General features: G+C 44.7%; 1 protein-coding gene across 3 annotated transcripts in view; it reads right to left on the reverse strand.

The window, feature by feature from the left end:
- CACNG7 (calcium voltage-gated channel auxiliary subunit gamma 7) overlaps positions 1-10951 on the reverse strand; it is a 70890-nt gene extending 59939 nt beyond the window's left edge. Inside the window, exons 1-2 of one of the 3 annotated variants that reach the window (XM_034419445.3) lie at positions 9384-10943; positions 8783-8871 (exon numbers count right to left, since the gene is read on the reverse strand). The gene's annotated coding sequence lies outside the window, so the exon portion shown is untranslated. Of the gene's footprint in view, positions 1-8782; positions 8872-9383 lie in introns of all 3 variants that reach the window. The other 2 variants (XM_060692798.2, XM_034419444.3) reach the window with 2 other exon arrangements.
- Positions 10952-11247: the final 296 nt, after the last annotated feature.

Genomic DNA, 11247 nt, shown 5'->3' on the forward strand with positions numbered 1-11247 from the left:
CCCAAGGAGCCTGATACCAAAATTCTGAAAGGATGGTCTCTCCTCTACATTTTTCTGACTTGGAAAGGTTGAATATTTGACCAAGAAATCCAGGTCAGTGGTAAAGCTTCCTTCTGTAATATGTACTAGAGCAGGCTTCCCCAAAAATGGGAAGCCTTGATGAACCAGGATTACAAATCCCATAACTTCTAGGCTCCCAGGATTTGTATTTATCAATACAGGGTGCAAAAATCCTATGTCGCCATTTGGCAAGAAAATACTCGGAATGGCTCCATGTGGTTTGAAAATTCTTCTTAGGAACCCGGTTTTTCTGCCTCTGGTCTCTTATTGTTCTCATGTGCCAGGAATTTTAGATTCTAGTCTTGCATATTAAAGTGACAAATTCCTCCCATACCAATAAAACGGAGGAATTATGATTGCTTGTATTCAGCCCAACCAATTTTCTGACATTATGCAAGTATCATACAGGAGTCATTTTCCAATACAAGATTTCTGCTTCTTTTTGAAAGAGTAATCTGATATCTATCAAGCTTTGCTATTTAACCTATGGCTGGCTCTAAATTTGGCAAAGTGTTTATGGATGAAGCCCCTTCACAAGTTTGGCTGGTCATGTTAGTTGCAGTGGTACTGACAATCATGCTGTATTGAATAACATTAGGCAACTAGATCTGAGAACACCATTTTCTGATTTCCTAAAACATTTCTAAATGTTGTTTCCATTGTGGGAAAACTAAATATGATTGCTGAATCCAGTAGCTGGATGTTGACTGGAATATCTCTTACATGTATAAAAAATAGCATTTCACCAGTATGTAACATTGTGGTAATAGTTTTGCTGAATTGTCTTTGAAAAATGTGACTTTTCCAGCTCTCTTTCTATCTGGCCATCCATCATCATCATCATCATCATCATCATCATCATCATCATCATCATATCTCTCTCTCTCTCTGTGTGTGTGTGTCTGTCTGTCTGTCTGTCTGTCTATCTATCTATCTATCTATCTATCTATCTATCTATCTATCTGCGTCTGTCTATCTATCTATCTATCTATCTATCTATCTATCTATCTATCTGTGTCTCTCTATCTACTTACCTATCTACCTACCTACCTACTTTGTACACCACCCATCTTGTCAGAAGAGATTCTCTTAAACAAATCCCCTTCCAAAAACACAGGAGTCTTGGACCATATGTAGAAAACACATTTCTCAATGGATTGTATTGTAAATAGCAGTAAAATGATCTTCTATATGGAGAAGACCCTAAATTTCTTATAGTTTTTCTGAATATATGTTCAAGTGCAGGATAGATTATTTCAGTCCTTTATTAACATAAACACTGTAGGACCATCTTGAGTTCATGCTTGTTCCAGCCAATAAAATAATCAATTCCTATATAGCTAATATTGACCAACCCAAAGATAAGCCATGTTCCTGAATCAAACAGTGTGCAATACAGCAGAAAGGATCCTATATACTGTAGCCTGAACTGTGAACTACTGTATGTTGTCCTTGCAGTTTAACTCCTAAGACAAGCTTCAACAACAAAACCTCCTGAAAACCTTCTAGGAACACAGATGGCAAGGGTGAGGAGAACACAATATAGTCTTTTTCTCTGTTTTCACCCCTTAAGGAGGATATTAAAGACCAGAATTTGAGAGCAGTATTTGATTAGTGTGTGGGAAGACAGGTTTCACACTCTATTATAAAAATATTTTTGCAGAGGGTTGGTGGACCAGGAGTAGCAACAGAGTTTTTGTAACTTGGCACAATCTGTTGAAATTTAGTCCAATAAGAGGATCATCTGCCAAGCTCAACCTTCCACGTTTCTGCTCTTGTTCCTTGACCTCATGAATTGCACTTACTTGCCTTCTCCAGAAATGTGAGCCATGACAAGAGTGAGTAAAAGGAACATTTTCCACTTAGCCTCCTTCTAATGGTGGAGAGAAACCACCAAGGAGAACCTGCCCAATTTCCTCTCTCCACACTTTCATCTGACACTTGTCAGGCAAAGGATTAGGACCATAAATTAAGTTGCAATTCAAAAAGGATTTACTGCTCAAGCCTACACACAAGAATCTAATCAATTAAAGTTTAACATTTTATTGGCACCAAATAAGGGTCAACGGAATTCAAGAGGGGTTGAACTTGGACCATTTATGACAACTTATTGACTCTAAACTGATGACGTGCTTAGCTCTGCCCCCCAGCTCTGCTTGCTCTTCTCCTACACACTGGAATTATGAGGGAAGAGTGCCTGTTAACAGTTTGATAGAGAATTTCTGCCAAAGATCTATCTGGTGATTTGAAAATAATATGTGAATGCCACTTTTTTTCCCCTTTCTATTCAATATCATGTCTTAAGATGCACTTCTTTGGAAGTTCTGCATTATTGCATTTCATAGTTCAAATTCAGAGAGTAGGAACACCACACATGCTTAGTTTCCCTTGAGATATTATGTGTCTGAAACCTAACAGGAACAACTTGTGTTTCAGAAATAAAACTCTGATTCTAGACTTCCTTCAACTATCCCGATTTTCATCCGGCACATTTTTAACAAGCTTCTTCCTCCTCCCATGGCACCCTACCAAGAATTTCAAAAACCAGGATTTCTATGCTTTCTTATGAATATTTTATAGTTTTAGCTATATAAAAATGCTTTTAAGAAGCTTAATCTCTTTGGTTTATTTCTCTTTGTAGAAGGTGGAGACACAGAAAGGTTTTTTTTCATGGAACATTCGTGCCCATGATTAACTGAATCATGATTTTCTGGATTGGGCCAATTATCTGGGATTGGATAGTATTCTGAACTTTCTTTGTAGAAGATGGAAATTTAAGATCTTGCCCACTATTTTTGTGGTTCAATGTGCCACATGAAAACAGTCAAAATGTAATTACCACTTATTCTCAGGCACCTGAGTACAGGGTTTCCCAACCTTAGCAATAGGAAGATGAGTGGACTTCAATTCCTAGAATTCCCCAGTCAGCATGACTGCACCAACCTCCTTCAACAATATGGACCAGGTGCCTTGCCTCATTTTCCTCAGTAATACGAATATTACCGAGCCTTGATTTTATTTTATTTTATGGTCACAAATTTATAATTCTCTTCAGGATATAATTTTGCACTTTCAACATCTAACATCATCTCCACTTGCAATGCAGTTTTCAAGAACTTTTCCTTGCTCATATCTACTGGGGTTTCTAATTATGTTTTTCATTTGTGGCATTGAGATAAAAAACCCCTCCTCCCCAGAATACAATTATCTGTTATCATATGTGTACATAAGATAGAAAAGTAGAATTTGGGCTAGATAGAGGACCAGGGGAGAATGGCAAAGAATCCACGCATAAACGGACTTGCAGCCCCCTTGAGGGGACTCAAGGATGAGATAGGGTCTTGTCTGTAACAATGGCCCTACTGCCTTCTTATACATTGTTTATAATTCCTGGCAGTGTGGCATTACCCCAGCTGCTAGCTGAGAAACTTCATCTGATGTCTCCCATCTGCAATGAGTTTATTTTGGTTACAGAAGGTGACACAATACCCAAACCATCCTACACAAACCCTGTTCCAAATCAGCACATACACGCACACGCATATAACACAATCAGGCACATAACTCTGTGTGTGTGCGTGCGTGCGTGCGTGGAGCAGTATATGTGTGAAGAAAGTGGAGGATTATATCAGCTAGTGAGAAAAGAGATATGTATGTTTATAGCCAGAGACCAAGGTATGGATGAACAGACAATCAAGTTCAGACAAATATATACGTATGCTTCAATGTACAGGGATATTTAAAGGGATGGATGATACTTGGGAAGATAGCTTTTTTGCTAGAAGGTTACAAATAGAAGAGACAGTAATCTTAAGAGATGCTTATTCTGGATTTCTTGCTTTGCCCATTTCCATTCCTGGGTAACTAGATGATTGTAGAGGAAGACTGAAATGTAAATATTTAAGAGAATATTGGGCACTTTAGAAAACATCCAGAAACAGAATGGATTATTCATAGAGACAGTCCTAATTTACAACAGTTCATTTAATGAATATTTGAAGTTACAACAGCACTGAAAAAAAGTGACTTATGACCGTTTTTCACACTTATGACAGGTGCAGTATCCCCATGGCCACGTGACCAAAATTCAGACACTTGGCAACTGATTCATATTTATGACAATTGCAGTGTCCCAGGGGGATCGCCTTTTGTGACCTTCTGACAAGCAAAGTCAATAGGGAAGCCAGATTCACTTAACATCCGTGTTACTAACGTAACAACTTTGGTGGTTCACCTAACTGTGGCAAGAAATGTTATGACATGGGGCAAAATTTATGTAACAGCTGTCTCGCTAAGCAACAGAAATTTTGGGCTCAATTGTAGTCATAAGTTGAGGACTACCTTATTGCTTTGCATTACTTACTGTCAGGGTTTTTAATAATTATCTACCTGCTTGTTAACCTGTCTTCCCTTACAATTTGTTGTGTGCAATTTACTACTCTCTGTGTCCAAGATAGGACAGATTAAACATTTAAGAGACAAAACATGTCCAAAAATGTTCACCTATAAACCAGTCCCTATGATTAAATATTACATGCATATGGTTTGTGTATGATGTTAATCACCCATGATCTATTTCTCCATGATTTATCACCTACTGTGCTTGACAGCATTCACCAAGCAGACTAAGCAAAACCCCAAAACATATGCACAAGATCTGTTGACAACAACCGGCACATGGAAATGGTCTGGGAACTATGCCACCTTCCATTGGACATTCATCACTTCTGTAAATGTTGGCCTACACAAACGTGGTTTTTTTTCACACACTATGCCCAGTGGGATATGTTAACACAATTAAATACACATTCTGAAGCACAAGCCATATACTTTCAAAATTCTGGTATCCATATGCAAGAAACTTTGATCCTGTGTTCAATTAACCACTTTAGATCTCTCCAACTGGATACTCCCCAGATTTGTTCATCTCTCATTGGCCCAACCAGTAGGGTTGCAGGACATTGGATTGGGCAGCGGTTGGACTAGAAGACTTCCAAGGTCCCTTCCAACTCTGTTATTCTATTATATATTTTGAAAGAATAGGAGACTTTAGTGCCTTTGACTATTACTTTTCCGGAATGAAAAATATCAAGATGTTATGGATTTGTTTCAGATTCTCTTAACAATCAGTGAAAACAATAGGGCAGTTGCCAATGTATCCTAGAGCCTGGCCAAGTGATCTGCTTGGCATGGACCAAGCCATTTGTCTTTAGTGAGGGCAGCCATCTTTGCCAGCCTCACTCCTGGGTCTTCAATAGCAGCAGAATCCAAAAAAGTGTAACAAGTGAAACCTCTCCTTTTTTCAACGGAGGGAACAACTAAGCTATTAGCAAAGTTAGTGTGATAGATTTGTCTAGCTCACGGGTGTCAAACTCAAGGCCCAGGGGCCAGATTCGGCCCGCAGAGTGCTTAGAACTGATGCACGAGGCCCCCCTGGAAACAGCAAAGGACTGGCCCGTGGTGCCTCTGCCAGTTTTCACTGGCAGAGGGTTGCAGGAGGTCATCACAGCCAAAAATGGAGCTCACGAGCACCGCGGGCAGCCTTCTTGAGCTTCGTTTATGCTGGCAGAGGGTTGCAGGAAGCCGTTGCAGCTGAAAGCGGAGCTCGGGAGCCCATTTTCATTGGCAGAGTGCTCAGGCCACCACAGGTGCCCCTCCAACATGAGTGACATCAAGATGGCCATGCCCACCCTGGCCACGCCCACCACGCACCCAACCCTCAAAGTCAAACACAACCCTGATGCGGCCCTCAATGAAATCGAGTTTGATATCCCTGGTCTACCTGAAGCCAAGTGATGCTCTTCAGAGGTGTTGAACTCTCTCATCATCAAACAATGCTGGATAGGGCTAAATAAAATTAAAAAAGACTATGAGGTTGCAAAACCTAATTTTATTTATTTATTTAAAGGAGAAAGAGTTTCAAATCTGCCTCCAGTCACTAATGTTGCTGGATAATTCAGCCTAACCAGGCTGAGGTGAATAACAGTACATTGTGCTGAGCCCCTTGTTTGTGTGATACAATCAGAGTACAATTAATGTAAGCCTCTTTCACAGGTTTGTTTTTAGAATAAAAGGGGCGTACCTATGCCTAACCCATATGTTCTCCCCCAAGCTTTGAGGGGATGGGTTGTAACTGTAACACATTAGATATATAGGATACATCTCAGAGACGTTAAGGGACACCAAATGAATTTTGGTGGGACTAATGATTTTTTTAGGTTGGTGGGAGGTTATTTTTTTTTTTTACTTCTCTATATAGAAATAGCATGTAGAAAATCCTATTTCCATCTTACCCGTTGGTTTCCAAACTCAAAATGGTAAGCTCCATTTATAAGAAAGCATAAATGCCATTTTGGACTTCAAATCCCAGAATTCCCCAGCTAGCATACCATTTGTCTTAAAGTCACCAGGTTTGAGAAATACCTATTTAAGTCTCCCCTTTCACCCTAAAGAACACCTGTTTGTTCACCACCTCGGTTTATTTATGCCTTGACATCAGATGGGTCAGATAGGTGGAGCTGAGGGCCCCCAAATTAGCAAATAAGCCTTGGGTGTGTGGGGGGGTGTCTAGATATTGTGCCTGATAAAGCTTTCCTCACCCTAACAATCTCCAGATATGTCAGACTATAGATGGACTTTTTATATTTAAATATACTGCTTGCCACTCAGAACAAGGTATAATTATGCTGAGCGTCTCTGTAAACATTCTACAATAAACGAACAAATTTCAATCCTCCTAGAGAACCTATTTCAGCCTATCCAAGAAGCTAAGTCTAGGAAAGTGAATTAGAGGGTCCTTTGTTTAAGACCAGCAATCTAGCCACTATGCTCTACTGCCTCCCACACAACCCGCTCAGCATCAAGGGAGGCATAATAACATTTCCTCCATCATCCCTTTCACTGCAATAAGATGATACTCTGGCTGCCTGATGCTCCAACTCACAGCATACTACTATTATTGTAGGAATGATGCTGTGCCTGACACAGATTCACAAAGGTAGTAAAATTAGCTCTCAGCCATCCTGCCTCCTATTTGGCTCTCGTGTGCTATGTCAGTCTGGTACTGATCTCCATCCCATCCCACCACCGGGAGCTTCTCCTTCCAGCCATAGCTATACCATCTTCACTTGTCAAGAAATACAAGATCATAGCCGTATCACCTCTGGAATCACCTGGAGAAATCCTGGGCTTCTTTTGTGTAAAATCGCCCAGTCTCTTAACAGTCTCCCCCAACTAAGCACCAACATGATTAACCTCAGTTTAGGTAGTAGGATACCATTCCAAAAATTGATGTTCCTCTGCTAGCAGGGTGAACCCCCCCCCCCATAACCCCACCAAAGCAGAAAGATAGATAATTCACATGGATGCCTGTCTTGAAGGAAACTTCCCTATAAAAGACATTCTTCTGAAGAAGGCAATCAGCCAAAGAGGAGTGAGAAATGTGCTAAGCTTAAATCCATCAGCATATCCAGGACAGGATACACACATACATACATACAAAGATCATCCTTGTTCACTGTATAATATAGGGATCATCCTTGATAAATTATATGTGCCTGTAATAGAATATTAATAAGGGGCAGTAGGGGAGGTGGGGCTACCATAACCCCCGTGTTTGAAAAGATTTGTGCAATATGCGAAGACAAGGAAAATCGGAGTTAAGGGAAATCATGCAAAAATATCAGGGCATCGAGCAGAGAGATATACAATACCTGTGTGACATTATTCTCATACACAGATTAATGCTTGGGAAAAAAAATGAGGAGAAAACCTTCTCTATTAGTTTCTTAGTCACATGCATATACACACACACACACACACAGACAGACACACTCAGACACACACTGCACTATAGTGCAAGCATCCTCAATCTTATATTCTTTAAATGTGTTTGGACCATAACTTCCAGTATCTCTGATGATCAGCCTCCAATGATTGGGATGGGGGTCATGGAAGCCCAACCAATAGATCTGGAGGCTGGAGAAGGCTGCCCTGATGCACCACCCAGAGAAAGGTGTTAAACATTCTTGCATCCTCTCTTAGCCTGTCCTACTAAATCTGCACAACACACTAGCACAACCTCAGAAGCGGGCTGAACACTTCAGTATTACAGGAAACCAGTGTCATGTTCTGCCTGAAATCACAGATTGCCTGCCTGCCTATCAGTGAGGAGCTGAAGAAATCTATGTATGACACCAATTCTGTCCCCTGCCCTAATACACACACACACAAACACACACACCTAGCCCTGTTATGCTCTTGTAGCATAACAGACACATCCTATCATTCTGGCCCTAGAACACCACAATAGAAGTATGAATCTCGGACAAGAAATCTTACACTCTTGACACATTGATTATCTTTCTTAGCAAGGTGGGGAAAACAGTGAAGATATTTTCTTCAGCAGCAGCATCAAGTTGATGACAATTGGTCCAAAGATGGTTGTTTTAAAAACCAAAGGTGGGCAGGTGCTGTTTTTACCCATGCACATTTTCACGAAAGCCAGAGAGGAAACAGAATTCCCAGCTGCAATGGGAATTTTATTCAGACTCAATGAAAATTTGCACTTTTAGGAATAGATGGTTGTCCCAAGCAGGCAATACGGATGTGTAGTGGCAAAGAAAGTTGTCACCTGCAGTATCCCACAATCTTAGACTGGGATTATTATTCCAATAATTACCTGCCTTGTACTTCAGCACCCACTATCCAAAAGCAGACTTACGACAACTCTATGAGCATATAGCCGCCAGCCACACACTTGCTATCAGGAGGGAATTAAAAGGTGCAGATATTTCAAGTTGAAGCCAATTCCTTAAAAGAAAAAGAAAAAGAAAAAGAAAAAGAAAAGAACGAAGGATTCAAGACCCCAACCATTACACACCTGTCACATATCTAGGTAGTCCACAACCACCATTGCACTGTTTAGTGTGAGAAAGGCCACAAGCTGGCAAAGCAGCCAAAGTTGTACAAAGTAGCACTCAGTCCCAAAGGAAGAAATAAACAAGGGGATACTTTCCGAAGATCAGCAAGGGCAGTGGGGTGGGTGATGGGGTTGCCCATGCCACAGTTTTCCAGTATATACAGAACTCTGATCTCTGAAGTTCTGCCTGGCATGCTGATTTATGGAGTGACACCGGGCAGGCTGCACAGTTCCAAGGCATGAATGCAGAGGGGCACGCACGCACTTCCCCCTCCCCCTTCCCCCCTCAGAACCAGCAAGGCCCGAAGGGAAGCCGGCCCAAGGAAGGCAGGCTGTGATTCTCAAGTAATAGGCTTGGCCGACCACGGCAGGGATCGGCCGGAAGGGCAGCCGCACGTCTCACCTTGCGGTTAGAACGCCACGGGGGCTCCGGATTCCTCGCTCGCCTTCCCCCGCACCTGCATCGCTCCCCTGCTTGTTACTTCGCCTTGTTTTGCACTCCGACGTCGGCGGCGGCCGGGGAGGGGAGCAAGTTGGGGGAAACCGCCTTTTCCCCTTTTCTGGGAGGGGGGCGGCGGAATGGGGACCCCCGGCTTCAAGGACCGGCCCTCTGCAAGCCCAAAGGCCAGGGGTCTATTGCTGGGCGCCCCATCCAGAAGTTTGCTTCATTCCAAAGTGAGGAGGAAGGAGTATTTGAACGTGTGTGTGTGTGTGTGTGTGCGTGTGTGTTGTGGGGAGGGGGGAGGAGGAGGAGGAGAGAACGGGTGCAGCGTTTCGAAAGGGGCGACGGAATGGAAAAAGGAAACGCTGCAGCAATGGACAAGCGGGGGGTAAATCTCGATCGGGGAGCTGGAGAGAAGGAGGGGGGAGGGAGGGAGAGAGGGAGGAAGGAAGGAAGGAAGGAATGCAGCAGCGGGCAGGGAGGGGGGCAATGACAGAAGGAAAAAAAAGCAGCGAAAGAAGGCAGGCAGTGGCGAGGAAGAGGCGGCGGCGGCGGCGGGAAAGGGGACGGCTGCAGCAGCAACGGCGGCAGACTAAAAGCTGGCCGCCGAAGAGGGGACCGCTGGAGGACGAGGCGGAGGGGGGGGGCGAGGCAGGAGAGCGGAAAGAGAGAGGGAGGGAAGAGAATGAATGCAGCGGGAGGAGGGGGCGAGAGGAGCAGCCGGGAAAGCCGCCTCAGCGGACGGAGGGGAGCGACAGAAGCCGGCGCCTAGCAAGCGAGCCTGCCGGCAGGTGGGAAGCACAAACGGGCGAGGAAGGAGGCGATCGCAGGTGGTCCAAAGGGCGACCAAAGCGACGCAATTGCAAGGGGAAGGGGAGGGAGGGAGAAACGCAGGAGGAAGAGGGGAAGGCTGGGGGGGAAAGCCGGAGAGAAAACCCAACAAGCCTCCAAAAATCGCAGCGGGGGGGAGGGGGGAATCGTCTGGGGAAACCGCGCGCGCGCGCGCACACACACACACACACACAGAGAGAGAAGAAAGGAAGAAAGGGAAAGCGCCGCAAAGAAAGACAAAAAGACCAGTGGGTGGAAATAGCCTAGGCCTCTAAGAGCCCCAGAGCGTCCCGTTTCTTCAAAGGATCCCACCGGCGGAGGGGGCAACGGGGAGGCTCGGCTCGGCCAGTGGCCGTAGCGGTGAGCGAGATGGAGCTGAGCCGCAGCGGGGAGGGACAGGATGGCAGCTGCCGCCGCTACCGAGCTTGTCCTGGGGGCTTCGATCGGGCACTGGTGCCGCAGTCGGCTGCCGAGAGGCGGCTGGGCTGTCAGTGAGTCGGTTCCCCCGCTTTTTGGCGCACACGTACGCATACACACACACACACACGCGTGCTCACGGACCCACACACATACACACACAGAGAGACCCACACACCCAGGATGGAAAGCACAGGGCGCCCCCGCTGCCGGATCCCGCTGGATCACGGGATCCGCTTGGCTGGGAACTGACGAGGGGCGCGAGGAGAATTCACAATCACCCCCAGCTCAGCAGCACCCAGCCCGGCTCACTGCAGCTGGCCGTGATGTCAGAGGCACCACTCTTAAAGGGACCGACAGACCGGCTGGCGCTCGCAGGTTTGCCCGCTCAGCCGGTGTCTGACTCGGAGTGTGTGTGTGTGAGCGCGCGCCCGCGCGGAATTGGGGCGCGCGTTGAAACGCGAGTGGCGTTCTGAAGGGATCTAAAACGAGAGGGAAACGCAGACGACGGGAAAGACACGAGAGATCCCAAACTCAAGAGAATCTCACCAGATTTTGCCCATTGACTCTCACGCTC

Source organism: Pantherophis guttatus, chromosome 4 (assembly GCF_059756535.1).
Source record: "Pantherophis guttatus breed Tessera chromosome 4, ASM5975653v1, whole genome shotgun sequence".
Classification (NCBI taxonomy): domain Eukaryota; kingdom Metazoa; phylum Chordata; class Lepidosauria; order Squamata; family Colubridae; genus Pantherophis; species Pantherophis guttatus.